Source organism: Humulus lupulus, chromosome 6 (genome assembly GCF_963169125.1).
Source record: "Humulus lupulus chromosome 6, drHumLupu1.1, whole genome shotgun sequence".
In the NCBI taxonomy this organism is placed as follows: domain Eukaryota; kingdom Viridiplantae; phylum Streptophyta; class Magnoliopsida; order Rosales; family Cannabaceae; genus Humulus; species Humulus lupulus.
In genome coordinates this window covers 147,896,581-147,916,506 of record NC_084798.1, presented here as the reverse complement: position 1 = coordinate 147,916,506, position 19,926 = coordinate 147,896,581, and positions in this window count along the sequence as shown.

Genomic DNA, 19,926 nt, shown 5'->3' with positions numbered 1-19,926 from the left:
AGAAAGTTTATATGTGCCTGGTTGGAGGACTTCTTCAATTTGATATGGACCTTCCCAGTTCGGGCCGAGTACTCCAGCATTTTGGTCGCGAGTGTTGAGAAAAACTCTTTTAAGTACCAAACGTCCCACATTAAACTTTCTTTTGTGTACTTTAGAGTTAAAATATCGAGCGACCTTTTTTTGGAAAGCTACAACTCGAAGTTGAGCTTGCTCGCGCCTTTCGTTGACCAAGTCCAAAGACTCCATTAATAATTGGTTATTTGTGCTCTGGTTGTATGTTAGCCTTCTATGCGATGGTGGATCTAGCTAAACGAGTAACATGGCTTCATACCTATAGGCCAAGGAAAATGGCATATGGCATGTTGCTGTTCAGTGAGATGTTCTATATGACCAGAGCACTTCTAGCAATATTTCTGGCCAAGCCCCATTTGCTTATTCAAGCCTTTTCTTTAGTGTGTCCTTTAGAATTTTGTTATCAGCTTCAACCTTTCTGTTGGCTTGTGGATGGGCAACTAACGAAAAACTCTTTGCAATCAATGAAAAGGTCGCTATCAAATTGCTTGCATTATTTGAGACAATTATTTTCGGCAACCCACATCGACATATAATGTTTTTTATGAAGAAATCCAATACTTTCTTGGTCGTGATTGTTGCGAGTGGCTCAACTTCGGCCCACTTAGTAAAGTATTCAACAAAAAATATTGCATACTTGACATTCCCTTTTCCCGTAGGCAAAGACCCGATCAGGTCTATTCCCCAAATTGCGAATGTCCATGGGCTTTGCATCTGTTTAAGCTCATTTGGGGCTGCTCGTGGTACTTTGGAAAATATTTGGCACTTATCACACTTTTTAACAAATTCTATAGAATCTTCGATCATGGTAGGCCAGAAGTATCATTTTCGTAGAATTTTCTTTGACAAACTTTGCCCCCCAACATGATCTCCGCAAAAACCTGCATGTACTTCTTGCATCAATTTCTTACCCTTTTCCTTAGAGACACACATAGTAAAGGCATTGAGTATCCTCGTCTATACAAGACTCTATCATCCAAAATATACTGAGTCGATTGTCTTTGAAGTGTCCTCGCCCTATTCCTATCTGTTGGTAATATTCCTTGTTCGAGATATTTAATGATGGGAGTCATCCATGTGTCTGACACTTGTACCATTAGTGAGGATTCTTTCACTTGAATGCTTGGCGACAACAAATGTTTGACTGGTACTATGCTTAGAGTGTCAGCATCTTTAGCGCTTGCTAATTTTGATAAGGCATCAACATTTGAATTCTAATTGCAAGGTACTTGCTGGAGAGTATACTTCTCAAACTTTGCCAGTAAATCCTTTGCCTTGTTCAAATAAGCCATCATCTTGGCTTGATATTCTCCCATATTTTGATTAACTACAAGTTGAGAGCCACTATATATTTCTATTGAATTTATATCCATATCTTTGGCTAGTCTTAATCCTGCGAGCAGCGCCTCGTATTCGGCTTCATTATTGGAGGTCGTAAAGTTGAATCTCATCGCATAATGAAAGTAATGTCCCTCGGGTGTGATTGAAATCAACCCCACCCCTGCGTTATGCTCGTTGGAAGATCCATCTACGAACAACTTCCAAGTAAGGGTTTGATTTTGATCATCGGTCTTTATCATTGGTTCGATGGCAAGGATTCCAGTGAATTCTACAACGAAATCCACTAGGGCTTGTCCCTTTATAGCTGCTCGTGGTGCATAGGAAATTTCAAACTGCCCTAACTCGACTGCCCATTTTAGTAGCTGACCAACGACTTCTGGTTTTTGTAAGACTTGCCATAGTGCCTGGTCAGTAAGCACTATGATGGGGTGAGCCTAAAAATAGGGTCACAGCTTTCTAGACGCCAGTTTCAAGGAATAAGCCAATTTATCTATGGGCGGATATCATAGTTCTACTCCCACTAGTCTTTTGCTTACGTAATACACTGCTTTTTGAATGTCGTCTTCCTCTCTGATTAAAATAGCACTAGCAAGATACTATGTTATTGCTAAGTAGATGTACAAAGTTTCTCCTTCAACCGGCTTGGATAAAATTGGCAGTTGCGACAGGTGGGCTTTTAGCGCCTGAAAATCTTGCTCGCACTCCTCTGTCCATTCAAATTTTTTGTTGCCTCAAAGTATATTAAAAAATGGGATACACTTGTCTGTCGACTTAGATATAAATCTACTTAGGACCGCAATTCTTCCGATTAGGCTTTGAACATCTTTAACTTTGGTAGGAGACTGCATCTCGATCAGTGCTTGAATTCTTTTGGGATTATCTTCAATTCCTCGTGAGTTTACTATGAATCCCAAAAATTTCCCTGATCCAACACCAAAGGAACACTTTAGAGGATTTGGCTTCATCTGATAATTGTTCAAGATGTTGAAGCATTCTTGTAGGTCCTTATTGTGTTCTTCAGCCTTTCTTGACTTGACCAGCATATCGTTGATGTAGACTTCCATGTTATTTCTTATCAGTTCTTTGAACATATGGTTGACTAGTCGCTGGTAAGTCGCACCAGCATTTTTCAAACCTAATGGCATTACTTTATAACAGTAAAGTCTCGTATCTGTTTGAAAGCTAGTGTGATCTTCATCAGGTGGATGCATACTAATTTGATTATAACCAGAGTACGCATCCATGAATGATAAAATTTCATGTCCTAATGTAGCATCGACCAGCTGATCGATTCCTTGAAGTAGGAAACAATCCTTCGTGCAGGCTTTATTAAGGTTTGTGAAATCCACGCACGTCCTCCACTTACCATTTGGCTTGGGAACTAGTACGGGATTAGAGACCCAAGATGGATAAAACGCTACCCTGATGAATCCATTTTCCTTTAGCCTCTCGACTTCTTCGTTTAGCGCTTTGGATCTGTTAGGAAAACTTATACAGGATCTTTATTATTTTCACATAAATTTAATATTAAACAAGTTAATATGAGACAACCTAGAACGTGTTTCTAAAATTTAATTCAAAGAGAAATAATGATAAGAATACTTACATTATACGCAGTGGAAGAAATGAGTCATTCCTTCAGTTTCACTAACACTTATATCATTTCTATCGCAGAGTATTACCAAGAAACTGAACCGATCTTCAAATTTCTTCACAGTCTTCCAAAGTATCCTTGGAACCACCTAGACTAGAGCGGGAAATTCTAAACACATGAGAAAGATACAGAGATAATAAGAATAGAAGAGAAAAATTGAGGCTTAGAAAGGACTTATGTTTAGAGAGAATCTAAAACATATTAAAAACTTGTGCTTTTTGAATTCTGAACTTATGTTTTCATCTCTCACTTAGCACTCCTTTTATAGACTCAATTAGGTCATTTAATTTAATTAAAGAATCAATAAAATAATAGCCAATTAACAACCCCTGGTCAAAATTATCATGGACTTTAGGCCCGTGAAATTTCCCATTTGATTATAAGCCCATTGGACTTAAAATCAAGGCATGTATTATTTTCTAATGATTTAATTAATTAAATAATTATTTAAATCCTTTATCAAATTCATTATTTATAATTCGAACCTTGATTTAAACTTATTTATTAATTTAGATACCAATTTATCTTATGTAACAAATCTTCCCTAATTTCTCTTTTCTTCTCAAAATTACATAACTCTGGGAAACTATCTAAAATTGACCTGGTCAACTTTGATAATTAAATAAATTAATTGAGACTATCTAGATGGTTTTATCCAAGGTACAGTGGGGACCATGGGCCTATGAAATCAAGCTCCAATAAGTTATCATAAATTTAACAAATAAATTTACTAACTTATTAATTCTTCGTGACTCCACTAAAGACTCGGAATTGCACTCTTGAATTCATAGAACGCTCTATAAAAAATATAGATACACTATTAATTATCTATTATTACAACCATAATTGTCACTCAATCCTCTATAGACGGTCTACAATGAGATGGGACTAAAATACCGTTTTACCCCTCATTGTATTTTATCCTTAAAACACTTAGTTCCTTGTAAATGATATTTCAGTAAACTAATATTAATTACTGAAATGAGATCTCTGTCATTTAACACCTTGAACCAAACTAAAAGAAAACAATCATTTCACTTCTTCATTAGAATCTATAGATGTTCTTATCTATGATTAACACTCCCAAGATGTAAGTATGGGCTAGTCCGTAGGGTAAGCTGGTAATGAACAAGTCAAAGAACTCAAATAATACAATCAATTAGAATACTAACCACTCAAAATTGAGATTGAATTGACCTATGGTCAACTATATGATATGACTAGAATAGATAATAATGGTATGTTTACTTATCCTATCAACTATCAATATCAGTCTTGTCCGATGTAACAAATACATCTGATCTTATCTTCTTTGCTAATGTTCATGAAAGAACATAGCACTACAATGTGTAAGTAGATCATATCGTAGATTGGCAAGTCAGTGTAAATCATGTGCACTAACTAATCTTATGACTAACTTATTTTGAATATATAATCATATTTATATTCCATTGTGATTACATCACTATAAATACAATTAGCTATATTCTCAAGATTTAATAGAAGTTTATATTAAACAAATAATCATGAAAAAAAAACATGTGAGCAAATTGATTGACCAAGTCAAAAAAATGTTTTCTATTCTTTTATTGATAATAAAATGATATTACAAATAAATTTGGTTTTAATTAGGGCAAAAAACTTAACAAAATCCCACTTGCACTAATTGAAACTAATACCTTAATTCTTCTAATCACATTTCTTTGATATGCTTATCAAATGTAGCTTCTGGTAGTGTCTTTGTAAACAAATCTGCAAGATTGTCTTCAGATGCAATCTTCATAACCTTCACATCTCCCCTGGCCACATATTCTCGAATAAAGTGATACTTCCTTTCTATATGCTTACTCCTCTTGTGACTACGAGGTTCTTTCGAGTTGGCTATCGCTCCTGTATTGTTACAAAACAACACAAGCGGTTTATCCATTTCTGGAATAACACCAAGATCCAAATAGAACTTCTTTAGCCAAACTATTTCCTTAGCTTCTTCTGACACGGCTATGTACTCAGCCTCCATGGTGGAATCTGGGATTGCAGACTGTTTTACGCTTCTCCATATCATAAATCCACCCTCAAGAGTAAACACCATACCAGAAGTAGACTTCCTGTCATCAACATCAGTCTGAAAATCTGAATCAGTGTAGCCTACAGGGTTCAGAACACCACCCTTGTAGACTAACATATAATCCCTAGTCCGCCTTAAATATTTCAAGATATGCTTAACTACTATCCAATGTTTCGGTCCTGGGTTTGACTGATACTTGCTCTCTACTCCCACTGCATAGCAGATATCTAGTCTAGTACACAACATGGCATACATCAGACTTCCAACTGCAGATGTGTAAGGAACTTTTCTCATTGCATCTTCCTCTTCAGGAGTCTGGGGAGACTGCTTCTTTGAAAGATGAATTCCATGGCGGGACAGTAAACGTCCTTTCTTGGAACTTTTCATTGAGAATCGTTCAAGCACTTTATCTATGTAAGTTGCTTGAGATAGAGCTAAGAGTTTATTCTGTCTATCCCTGATGATCTGGATACCTAGAACATAACTTGCTTAACCCAAATCCTTCATTTGGAATTGAGTGCTCAGCCAATTCTTCACATCTAATAATTTCTTGACATTGTTTCCAATGAGTAAGATATCGTCTACATAAAGAACCCAGAATACCACTATTTGATTTGTCTTTAGTTGGTAAACACAAGGCTCATCAATATTTTGTTCAAAGTCATAGGTTTTGATTATTTCATCAAACCTAAGACTCCAGGAACGAGAAGCTTGCTTAAGTCCATAAATGGACTTATTCAACATGCAAACTTTTCCTTCTTGTCCAACTACTTTAAAATCTTCTGGTTGATCCATGTATATCTTTGAATCCTATCATAGCCAATGTGACCTAGTCTTAAGTGCAATAAATATGTCATATTATCGTTATCGGTGTTTTGACGTTTATTGGTCCTAGGTTTAGCTACTTTGAATAAATTATTGTCCAGAGCAAGGAGTTCGTTAGATCGTGTAGAGTCCAAGAACTTTACTTAGCTAGTTAGATAGTAGTATAATAGTAATAGTAGTATAATAGTAATAGTAGTAGTATTTTTATGACTGTGGATTTTGGTTCAAACCGGGATTTAATTGGACACTCGTAGTAACACTTGTAGATTTTCTAAGTTTAACCTATAGTTTAAGAATATTAATTTTAACCTAAGGTTTGATTAATATGACTGATATTGATGGTAATATTTATTATATTATAAGGTTTAGATAGACCCAATAAGAAAGTAACACTTGTCATGTGTATGTTTAATGATAATTAAGTATTTTTGAGGAATAAGTTTATTAAGAGTAATATTTGAATATCCTAGGGTCTGTCAGCAGCTTTGAAAACGTTAGAGGACTTAGTCAAGGTTGTTTACTCAATTCAAATTAAGCTTAAAATGTGCAATTTTGTGTTTAAATATTCAGCGTATGCCGATATATCGCAGCTATAGGGGGCGATATATCGCAGTACGGGGATACGAAAAACACGAAACTTCGCACGAGCACCTCGACGAGCCTCGGGCATGCTGGCCCAGGCGATATATCGCCTACAAGGGGCGATATATCGACTCCTTTGATATACTTTTGAATGTTTTTGAAAACGTTCCCATTTTAATCTTTAACTTCTTGATAAATCCAGCATCTTTCTGACCGAGTCTTCAACCTCTGCTGAATGATAATTCAAATATTTTTCACTTAAAAAGCCATTATTTTATTCAAGTTAAATGAAGATCTTTTCATTCTTGAACTCTATAAATAGGACCTAGTACCCAGCCATTTATTCATTCATCAAGCTAAGTTAAGAGGCTGCAAGCTGCTAGGTTATTTTTGAGAATGTAAACACTTGGGTTGGGGATTATAAGCTTAATCATTATAAGCTTACCAAACACTTGGGAAGTAAGGTTTATAGCACATTTCGGTTCAAGGTTTAGATTTGTCATAGAAGCATTCAAGGTATTCCAAACTCTAGTTCATTTGGTATTATTTTCTTATAGTTTGTACTCAACATCCTAACTTTATTCTTTATTCTTGAATAGGAAATCTAAGATCTTGAACATAAGATTCTTGGTAAGTGTAATTTGATGGTATAGTTCTTTCATCACTTTCATCCCTTTTTCTTTAGTATACTCACCCTTTCATTTATGGTTTTTAGGAGTGTTCCAAAGTCCCAAACCTGTTCTCATATCCCGGTACTTTTGGTAAGGAAAATAGGATAGGATTTTATATGTTATGTTATGTGTTATCTTATGATTTAAGTGTAATGTTAGCTTATGATTTGTGTATGTTTGTAGACTTGGGCATATGACCTGTACAACTAACAAGCCCCAATAAATTTATGGGCATATGACTTGCTTAGCTAGCAAGCCCCACAAATCTAATGGGCATATGACTTGTTTTGTTTATGGGACCCCAAGTAATAATGGCCATTATAGTATGTGTGACATATGTTTATGATATGTTTTATGTTGCATTATGAATTTTATGTATATGATTTGTGTGTTAGATTTTCCTTGCTGGGCATTAGGCTCACTCCTTTATGTTTTTATGTGCAGGAAAATCGTTTTGATGGCGGGAAAGGTTCTTGGAAGCTTGGGGATGTGTATTGAGGCGGAATGGAGTCAAAGGACCGAGTGTTCGATTCGAGGATGAAGTATCTTTAATTATGGTTTTATATGTATTTTCAGCACTTTATTATGTAATTCATTTATTTACAATTATGTTATGTTTTTCTTTTAAAACAATGGGATCCCATATCCTACTTTAAATTTTATGTAGTTTAACATTTGTTTTACAAGTTTTAATGAAGAAATGATTATTTCACTTGTAAGTTTTATTAAAAATTAGTGTCTATGTATAGTTTTCGTTAATGGTCCAAAGTCTAGAGTAGTTAGGTCATTACAGGTCGCATAATATAAAGCTCGTTTTCCAAACATGCAATACACAATTGTGATCCATTAAAAGAAATAGATATATTAGAACTTGTAAAAGTCATAACAAATTGTTCTAATTGCAACATGGAAACTAAAATTAAATTTCTACTAAAATGCAGAATAAAAAATACATCTTTTAAAATTAAGTATTTATTTCTGAACTTCAGACAAGCTCTTCCTCTAGCTTGGACCGCAACAAACGCTTAGTTCCCAACTCTAAGCTTTAAGTCGCCTTCGTCCACTTCCTCCCACGATTCAAGAAGTTTTAAAGAGTTGCAAACATGGTTGGTAGATCCAGAATAAATAATCCAAATGAATTTTGTAATGCCCTACTGCCTTAGAGACATTACTAAGTGAGTTGAAAACGTGCAATTAACTCGCTAACTGAGGTGTTAGGTTAAAGTGTAGCTAAACTGTAATAAAAGACATATAATTTGAAAATGTAATCATTCACTGAAAATTATAAAGCGTTAAACATTTGGGATCCCAAATTACTGTTTGGAAATATTTACAACTCAAAAATATGATTAAAGTCAACTAAACGACAAATTTGGACTAATACAAAATATCTCCCAAAAATACCCCTGGCCGTGGCAGCCAGGCAGGCCAAACATGTACACGTCGCTTCACGCTCTCCGTACTCATGGTTGGTCAACCTTCCCCTTGCCCTTACCTGCACCATAGAGCACCCGTGAGTCGAAGCCCAGCAAGAAAAACTCTACACAAGCAATCAACATATGCATATCTATCAATCAACATATAATAAAACCGCCAACAGGCTAAACACATAACGGCCATGCCGTCCCATGCGCTTTACCAGGCCCTGGGTTCTCGATCTACACCGTGAGGATATCCCAAGTATCCAATAGGGGTCTCACCCTGGCAACTCGCACTCCGTGTGCTTAACGCTGCTCCCGGCCCCTTGCCGTTCCTGACCTTCGCCATACATTTACAGATATGCAACACATAGCATAAACTTAATAGACACTTAAACAAATACAAGCATGCACAATAGAGCTACGCCCTGCATCATAATCACATAGGGTCGTGCCCTGCAATACAAACTATAGGGCCATGCCCTGCTCTATGGGTACAACAGTTTTCTTACCTATGTCCCGAATCGATCACTGCAAAAACTCCTGCATAAAAAAATTGAATTTAGTGTACAAAATGCACAAATCGATCTCGATCATCGTCGGACACCCATATGTGGAATTCTAAGGCATCATTGAATTATTATGGACTATTCCATGCCTAGTCAACGGTTGGATTGCTATTTGGGGTGTTATAAGAATGATAATCGGACTAATCAAGAGTGTTCTTGTTGACTTTAATGTTCAAAATGCACAGAACGATCTCGATCGCCATTGATATCACCTATATATGGTAGTCTAAGGCATCCTTGAGTGATTATGGACTATTCCAGACCTAATCAATAGTTAGATCACTATTCGAAGTGTTATAAGAATAATAATCGCACTAATCAATAGTATTCTTGTTGACTTTTAGTGTTCAAAATGCACAACCCGGTCTCGATCGTCGTCGACCTCACCCATACGTGGTAGTCTAAGGCATCTTTGAGTGATTACGGACTATTCCAGACCTAATCAATGTTCGAATCGCTATTCTAGGTATTCTAAGAATAATAATCACACTTATGAAGAGTGTTCTTGTTGACTTTAGTTTTGAAAATGCATGGATTAGTCTTGATTGTCATGGATCTTACCCATATCTGGTAGTCTAAGGCATCCTTGAGTGAATATGGACTATTTCGAACCTAAACAATAGTTAGATTGCTATTCGGGGTGTTCTAAAAATAATAATCGCACTAATCAAGATTGTTCTTGTTGACTTTAGTGTTCAAAATGCACAGATCGGCCTCGATCTCCATTAGTCTCACCTATATGTGGTATTCTAAGGCATCCTTGAGTGATTATTGAGTATTCCGGACCTAATCAACTGTTAGATCGCTATTCAGGGTGTTCTAAGAATAATAATCGCACTAATCAATAGTGTTATTGTTGACTTTAGTGTTCAAAATGCAGAGATCTTTCTCGATTGTCGTCTATCTCAGCCATATGTGGTAGTCTAAGGCATCCTTGAGTGATTACAGACTATTACAAACCTAATCAACAGTCGGATCACTATTCGGGGTGTTCTAAGAATAATAATCGGTACTAATCAAGAATGTTCTTGTTGACTTTAGTGTTCAAAATGCACAAATCTGTCTCGTTTGCCGCCAATCAAACCCCTTTTTTTTTCAAAAAAAAACTATTTTAAGAGTTTACAAGAAGGGCAAGGAGAAAATTGAAAGAATTAAAAATTGAAAGAAAAGTTAAAAAAAAAACCCAAAAAAATACTATTAACACAAAGGTTAATTATTTTGTAAAAGTAAAATATTTTTTATGAAAAAATTTATTTTGTAAAAGAGTAAAACAAAAGTTATATTTTTCTTTAAAATTAGTGACTTTTTGAAACAAATAAATTTAATAAATTTTATTTTCTAGTTAAATAATGGAAAAATTAAAAATTGTTAAATTTTTTTTTTAAATTATTAAAATTCAAAAGTATTTGCGGCGAACATGTCGCCACAAATACTTATGATTTCGCCGCAAATAACCTCATGAAAATAACATCGAACATTTCCCTCCGAAATGGTTGACCAATTTTTTAACCTGATTAGCGATGACCAATTCCGTCGCAAATAACTCTAAATTTTGCCACAAATTAATCAAATTGGTGGGAGTTTTTTCTGCCAAATCTAAACCATTTTTGCAGCGATCTACTCGCCGCAAATAATTATCTTTTGCTACAAATAATTCCATAAATCTATAAAAATATTTATGAAGATTATTAGCGCGAAATTCCAATTTTCACCCCAAATAATGCCATTAGTTGTGGTGAAAAATGGTCACTGCAAATAGTTTCGCCACAAAAGACATTTTTTCTTGTAGTGATTAACGTAGTATTTCTCGTCAAATTTCTTATTAATTTTTTAAAAAATTCTTACTTTTTTCTATATGTACGTGACAGTGCAATCCGCTAACTAGTAAGCTTGCACTGATTCTTAATGTTTGGATGGATAACCACCATAAACAGGGCAAAGTGTGGATGATGAGCAAAATAAAAGAAATACGAGTATGTTAGTCATTATTTTTTTTTTAAATAATTGATCTTATTTATTTTGTTAATTTACAATTCATAATTATATTTATCTTTGTTTTGTAGGTAAAATTGTGTTCCGTCCGTAACACGCAGGCGCCATAGTCTATTGAAACTCCATCACCCTAGTCGACTATGCCCGAAGAAAAAGACTTGTCTCTAGTGCAAACAGTCTTCGAAAAACAACGTGACCACCAAACGGGATAAGGTTGTATAATTACGACAAGGGACAATGTACATCCGCCTACGTATTCCCAAACTCCTCCATCTCAGCCTCTTCCCTATAACAGAGATGATGAGATTGAAGCTATGAAAGAGGGCCTTCGAGAATTGGAAGAACACACCCGGACTCATTGCATCAGCCAGAGAGATCCACCTCCACCACCTGATCCTGATGTCAGGGGACCGACCCAGTAGGTCCACTTATTATCTGTATGTTTTGTTTTCACAAATTATGATATTTTAATTTTAAGAACAATGTATGACTTTGAACTTAAAATCGCACATGTATTTAGCTTTAAGCATTTAATGAAAGTGTTTTAGTATAATTTTTGTTATAATATTATTATTAATGTGCCTATAAAACAAATTTTAATTATATATGGATAAAAAAATATTTTGTAATAATATTACTAATATTAATATGGATATTTAAAAAAAAAACATAGTTGTCGGTAAAGTCTTTAGTGACAATTTTATGGTCGGCTTAGAGCGACCAACAAAGGATTCAACAACCTAAGAGGCTTTTGTCGACTATGGGTGTTGTCGTTACACCATGTATCGACTACGCAAAATTTGTTGTTGGTAGACATTGGCTTCTACCAACGAGGCTCTACCGTCAACGCAATAGTGACAACGCATTGTCGGTAAAGGACACTACCAACAACTTGGTGGCTTCTACGTACCGACCACACATATTGTTGGTAGAATCTCTATTTTTTGTAGATGTCGTTGTTTTTAAATATATATTCCGGAAGGAGATAAGTTCAATAATTGTTTAAACGTGTATGCTAGTACATGATATACATGCATGCAAACTCAATAATACGTATAATATATGATTTAATTTGGGATGTACACTACACCTCATGTCTGCCACACACTCGTATATGTATTGCCTATACCATTTCCACAAATAAATATACAACTCTTGCGTATACTATTATATATAATCTGAATCTCTGATAACGCAAAACCATGCACGTACGTTCACATGTATTATATAATAAAGCCCACATAATCAAGTTTAGTTAAAAGCTAATTGCCCACATAAATTTAAATATTTATTTATTAGGTATAGTAGTACACGTACCCAAAATATTAGTAAGTTGGTGAGTCAATGTTTACAATATATATATAAATATGTAAAATAATATAAGCGATTTTTTTGGAATAAATAATATAAACAATTTGATTGTTAATTAGAACTAAATTCTTCCCCACAAGCAAGCGTTTAGATTTATGCCAGGTGCTTACCATAAAAAGCAAATGATGTTACCCAATCTACGACTTTGTTAAGTGTATTTTAAAACATAAGTAAGGATCCGTACACACCCTAATCAAGCATTAACAATGATTAAAAGTATTAATAACGATTATAAAATATTTAATATATTTTTAAGTACATGATATGGTTGAAATCATGCCTAATACTAATTAAGTAGGAGAACAAGTCATCGCATAAGTATGATTGATTGATTAATAATCAATTATACAAGCATGGAAACTCTTTTGGAATTTCCCATTTATGGGGGGTTATTGTGAGAAAGAAAGGCCAACAAGCAAAATGAGATTATTGAGTCAAATTATGTCTCCGTCTCATGACTTGACCTTGTCTTAATAAGGCCTATCTATTTAATTTTTATTTATTTTATAATTGGAGGGCTATAATTTTTTAAAAGCATTCTATTATTGATTCGTCCAGATGTCTTTGCACTGGTAAGTTCGAAACATCATTTTTCTATATTTAAACGGGAAAAAATTATGGATCCTTTCCTTTCATTGAAATTGATGGCCAAAACTTTATCTTTTGCACTATGAGTTGCTTCGTTTCCATTGGCTTGAAACTAGAGTGGCTAATTTTTAAATAAATTAAAAGATCAAATCAGGATATCTTGTATATCTTAGTTGTATAAAATATTAATTGATTATTATTTTGTCGTTTATAGCAAATGAGCCGCTTTAAGTATTAAAGGCCAAAATGCTACTGAAAATTAGAAATAACAATAAAAAAAATCCCCCAATTACTTGACAGTATGTATATACATTATAAAATTTCTGATATAGTTTTTAGAAATTTTGGATAGGTCGGCACATTATATTTGAATATTTAAATAACTGCAATTGTTTGATAATCTATATTAGGCAATTAAAAGAGCCAGTACTAGACATACTGCACATTTTTTTTAATCTATATAATTTTAAAAGCACCAGCCCCACAGAAAAAGAAAAAGAATAAAAAGGAAAATTAACACTCTCGTATCGTACATACAAGTAATTAATATATTTATATAGAAAAATTGTGTGGTGCAAGAGGTGCATTGGTTCACTTTCTTCAGTTTTTAGTCTGAGAATAGTTTTTTACACAATTTTTTTTGTTATAATCAGGTGAATTATAATTATTTAGAGTATTATATAAATTTTTTGAAAATTTTAAATAATTTGCAATCTGAATAATAATATTCAAATAAGTTATTACACGTTTAATTATTTTTTTATACACCCTCACCCCACCTTTGTTGAGTGCTTATTGCTTTTGGTGTTTGGTGGTTGAGACTTTCTCCTCAAAAAAAAATTATTTTTCTATACGTAAAAAACAGTTTATTATTTGAAATTTTACCAAAATCACCCGATATATATATTTATTTATGCGAGCCTAAGTAACACGTATGCTGGTTGCAGCTGATTGTATCTGTACACCAATGACCACATTTTCACGTCATTATATTGAAAACTAAGCTAGATATACACGTATGCAAACGCCCACGTCGTTTGAATACACAACGATATACAATTGCATAGTTATATATAGCAAGCCAAATATATGTAGCGGATGAGCCGAAAGCTGTCTCCTTGGATGTTGATGGTTAGCTACACTTAGACTATTACATTATATAAATATAAATATAAATATATATAAGCAATAATAATAATGAAATAAAATTATTAATATATGAATAATAACCAATGGGGTGACTTTAATTTCTCAGTTAGAGAAATTCGAAAACTTACAATAATCTAACTAGTGATGACAGAGCTAGCTAGACTCTTTATGTGGTGGGAATACATAAGAAAGAAAAATTAAAATACAGATATTACATATTTAAACGAAAAAAAAAACCTAAGTGTGAACCAGTCCATTACCCACTCGCCTTCCTCCCATTTTCTCCCGAGTTACCCAACTTATAACCAAAAATTGAGTGGTTAAAAAATGACAGATTATTTCTATATGAAGTATAAATTTTGTGTTTGAATTATTATGGTATCGAAAATATATATAATAAAGTGCCAAAAAGATCATATTGACATTTACAATAATATATGTTATAGAGGCAAAATAATACATTTCCCCCACAGAAATTAAACAAGATTTAATTTCATATAAAGTTCAATTATATTGTGATATATCTCTATATATAAAAAGAAAGTTGGTAGATAAGAGAAATTTTTATTTTTAACAGTTTCTTTTATTAATTTTAATGAAATATTCTAAAATTTATTAATTATATTAATATAAATTTAAATATTATAAAATATCATTATTATAATTAGATATTTAGTAATTATATTAATATAAATTCAAATGTTATAAAATATTATTATTATAATAATATTTAATACTAGATTAGATATTTATTAATAATATTAATATAAATTCAAATATTATAAAATATCATTATTATAATAATATACACTACAACAAAAATGGTTTTTAGGGGCGGCGCATGTCGCCCCTAATAACCATAAAAGTCGCCCATAATGTATCGCTCCTAATAAAATGCGCATAATGGTGTACATTAGGGACGACTAATGGGTCGCCCTAAATTTTTTCACATGTGGCATAACTTTTGGTCAATGTATCGCCCTGATATGTCAGCAGTCGCCCTTGATATTTTTTTTACAAAAAATAATAAAACTATTTTAATAATTAATTAAAATAAAAATTATTAATTAAAATATAGATTATTAATTAAAATTTAAATTATTAATTAAAATTTAAATAATTGAAAACAGATATATTAAATATTCAAATTAGATAATTGAGATAAAAAAATATCCATATTGTTAATATAATGTAACAATAACTAACAATAATATAAACCTAGTCTCCTAAATCAGCGGCCCATCCTCCATATTGTCTTCTTGTTGCAGTTGTGGTGGCTGCGGCGGCAGCGGTATCGGCCAGGGATATTGCGGAGATAATGTGGATGATCATTCTCTATACATATAGGGATACGGTGGCTGCGACGACAGTGGAATCAACCACGGATAAGGTGATGATGTTGCTCCGTACATGTATGGAGGAGCCATAGGTTGAGACGGCGTTGCCCCGTACATGGAAGGATAGGCTGGAGTTGGAGGTTGAGAAGACGAAGCTCCAGAAATATTGTCGCTATCAAGCATATGCGACATCTAAACGTTTGGTGGACGAAATGAATGTGGACAAAATTGAGACAAGAAATTAAATTGGTCAATCAAATTCTGTAGCTTATTCTCAAATTTTTCTGTATGTTCTTATGAACGTTGAGGAAGAGCTTGAGACTCGTTGAAGGGAGAATGTTGGGTAGATGATGATCCTGACCCCTTCAATTTGCAGCCCAATCCTCGCTCGTGTCCATGCTTTTGGCCCAATACTTTTTGTAGTACCACGACCTGATCAATTGTTGTCGAACTATCATTATTGGAAGCGGCAGCAGATGTGTTGCTGAGTTTGTAACTCAAAATCAGCCTTCAGTTTTCCTGTTTTTAGAAAATGTTAGATACTAACAATAAAGATAACTCTATGAATATTAAAAAACATAATTCAAACTTACATAATCTTGGCGAGCATCATTCACGAAATCATTTGTTGTTTTCTTCCAGTGGTATTCCTTCCATGACTCAATAAGGTCTGGGTTTGCCTAAAAAATATAACCCAAATGTTAGAGAACATATAATTTAAAAGAACATAATTTTTTATAACATTTTAACTTTCACTTACTCTTTCGTGACGGATGGCGTTGTAGAATACTTTTAATTCTTCCAATTTTCCTTGTTCTTTACAGAGCGTGCAATAAAATTCAGACTTGTAAATAACTGACAGATCTGCTTCCACTCCTCCTTGTTAACATCCTTGGTTGGGATGTTTATGTTAGGTTTTATGCCCTTATAAACTATGTCGGACATGTAGCACGATTTTATATTGTCAATAAAAGTAGTAGAAATTATTTAGTTTGAAAACCGTGTTGCTTGCTTGTTTTATTACATGATTATTGAAATAATACAAACATTTATAAAATCCCGAACATATGGATAGTTACAATTATAGTGACTAGGTCACAGTGGATTATAATTGTAATTATATATTCAAAAGAACAATTCCTAAGATTAGATCAGTGGATTGGATTTTCTCTGATTAGGCAATCTACGATATGATCTACATACACATTCGGGGTGTGATGTCTTGTCCAAGGCATTGACCAAGTAGATAAGATCGGATGTATTTGGTTACATCGGACTAGGAACGATATTGATTAATGATTGATAAATAAGTATCGTTGTTATTGTTGACGCCGTTTTTCGTCAACAGTGAATAAAGAGCACGAAAACAGTAAATAGTTATGGCCAGAAAAATACAATAAGACAAACAGGATTTTTTACGTGGTTCAGCAGTTAACTCTGCCTAGTCCATGAGTCTTTGTTATTAGAACTTAAGATGATTTCTGGAAATTCTTCAAGAATGAATTCTCCAGAGTTTCTCTCAAGATCACAAAATTTCGGTCATTTACAATGGTACATGACTTCTCTATTTATAAAGGAGATCTCAGAATACTATCCCACACGTTTCGGGAAGTTATTCTGTATATGTCAATAAATTTAATGGAATTAAAAGCCTGTAACTCCTATATACAAGGAAACGTCCCCTGAAGACCAGGGGCGTATAAGTGAATAATAAATACCCCTTTATTATAGGGGATTTACAACTATAAATGTAGACTGCGTCTCTCCAAAATGACTCACTAAGATATTCAAAGTTATCAATCTACATCGTCAGTGCCGTGCCCACCCAGGTCTCTTAATGACTTTCGAGTTGTAGCATTTCCCTTGAGATCATGTGGCTTCGAGCTCATACTTATGTCAAGCTCGGAACCCCTGATCCGAGGTCATCCGAGAATAGACGTACTTCGATGTCTGCCTTTCGAGCTTGTGAGGATTTCGAGGCTACCATCTTCGAGGTTGCCACCTGCTTTATAGGTTCGGTGCCTAGGTTGCGAACACGTGTTCCAGACATTACGAGCCCATACCTGACGAATACAGCTTTCGAGATCACAATTCTCAAGGCTCGAAATCTGCCTGTAACATTTTGCCCCCTCAAAAGTATTTGTTCGAATCCTATGAGAAGGAAACTTTTGAACTACTTTCTTCGGGAATCGCACCATCACACATACTTGAGGGTGGACACGAGTCAGTCGGATATTGCTCATCCAAGGTACTCGAGTACCTTGGAAATCCGCCCACGATCGTTCGCCTGCCACCTTTTCGGTACCATCTTGTCATTTGTCCCTGGCCGTCGGATTTTATAAGGATTCTGGCCAATGGCTCAGATTAATCCCTTTTTACCACTTTTTACTATCTATATATAAGGCCCTGGACATCTTCTTCCTCTTATTTTACACTCATCAAAGAAAAAAGAAAAGAGACAACACCAGAAGCTATCCCAGAGAGCTTTTTACTTTTGCATGTTCTCCCAGCCAAAGAAACAAAGGACCGCCAGCTTGTTCGAGACCGTAAGGTTATACCTGCAGCCTCTCCTTCAATCAACGATTTCTCTGCAATCGCCATCATTGTGTAAGTATCTGATGATCTTTTCGTTTTCCTTTATGCTGGTTTCTGTCTGTGCTGTTCTTTTATTCTTGGGAATGTACTGGTTTATTTTTTAGGTTGACATGCTAGGAAGCTCTGACCGATAGGCATTTAAGTTTAAGTTTCCGCGCTAGGTTTAAGTTGCTGGTTACAAATCCAGTTTTGATGTAGAACAATCTCAAACAAGGTCTCTTTTTTCTGGGTTTTCAAAATTTAAAAGACATGTCTTGCACACCAAGATATCGGGTACAAAATCTTGGTTTTAAAGAATGCACGATACCCAAGACTACCATTTCTGAATAACCGTCACCTTTTTCCCTGATATTTCGGGATTCTCAAAAATTAGATCCACTCCCCTCCTTTTTCTCGTAGAATACACGTTCTGACCCTTAATCGGGTTTACAGGATCGAGCTCGTTTTGCACCCAAGCCCTTTCCGAGCTTATCTTGCCAAGCTCGTAATTCTTGAATCCTTGCATGCATGGCCCTCACCATTTTTTCTTTCTCGCTAGATGTCACAGAATCTGGGAAGATGGTGGGGGTCGCTGCTGAAAATTCCGTACTCGCAAAAAACTCTGAGCCCAGAATCACTGTTTTCTCGGAACCAATGTTTGATTCGTGAATACAATCTCGCGCGCAAACAGGAAGAAACCCGAGCTCACTATCGTCGCCAAATCGTCGAGGTCATAGAAAAGAAGAGGAGAATCCTTCGAGAGGCTCTTTATCCGAAAACTGATTCAGGGCCCAGGCTGATCCCCCTCGACCCTAGGCTAAAAGTGACCATCGCGTACAACCCGGGAGAGCTCCAATTCTCACTAATGGGGGAGCCCTCTACTTCGCAGCCGAGGAGGGAGCTCTTCGAGGCCGAGCACTACTGGAGCTCGGTTACCTCGCTAGGTCAGATAAATGATATCCTGGCCTTCCATGGTCTCAAACTGTCCGGCTCCTTAAGGTGCCGAGCTCCTACCTCCCAAGAGCGAAGCTGTCACGCCCCAGGAGATGGAAATCCTAATAACAAGGTGAGGTATGCGGCTTGGAGCCAGAAGCATATGAAGGCAGGAGCGTTACTGCCTTTGAAGTCTTTCCTCAAGGACTTCACGGACTTCGTTGGGTTGGCTCCATTCCAGCTCAACACCAATTCGTATAGGGTTATGTCTGCCCTGAAGTCGATTTACAACGAACTGAAGTGGGAAGGACCCACGCTAGAAGAGATCATGTATCTCTTTTGTTTGAAAAGCAATCCCTCCCGAGCTCGGGGGGGAGATGGCTTCTATTACCTCTCAAGCTACCCAAAGGAGAAAAAGATGTTTGAGGATCTTCCCAACCATCCTCCTGATTTTAAGAAGGCCTTCTTCTGGACAGATGGCCTGTCTCCGTTACGATGCAATTCCGTCAGACGGATCCGTAAGTACCCCGACTTCCTTTATCTCTGTGCTCGAACTTTTATCTATAGGCTTGCACTTAGTTGAGTTGTATTTTATTTTCCAGCCAACTACCATCGCCCCACTCCTTCTGACGAGATGAAGGAGCGTAGGGAGACCCTGCTTCAACTACGTTATGGCAGGAGATCACTCTCATACCTTTTGCACGAAGGTAAACTTCGAGCTTGCAGGCTCTTGGAAGATGGCCAGTCCACCTCGGACTGGTCTAACAAAAAATACGACCGCTGGG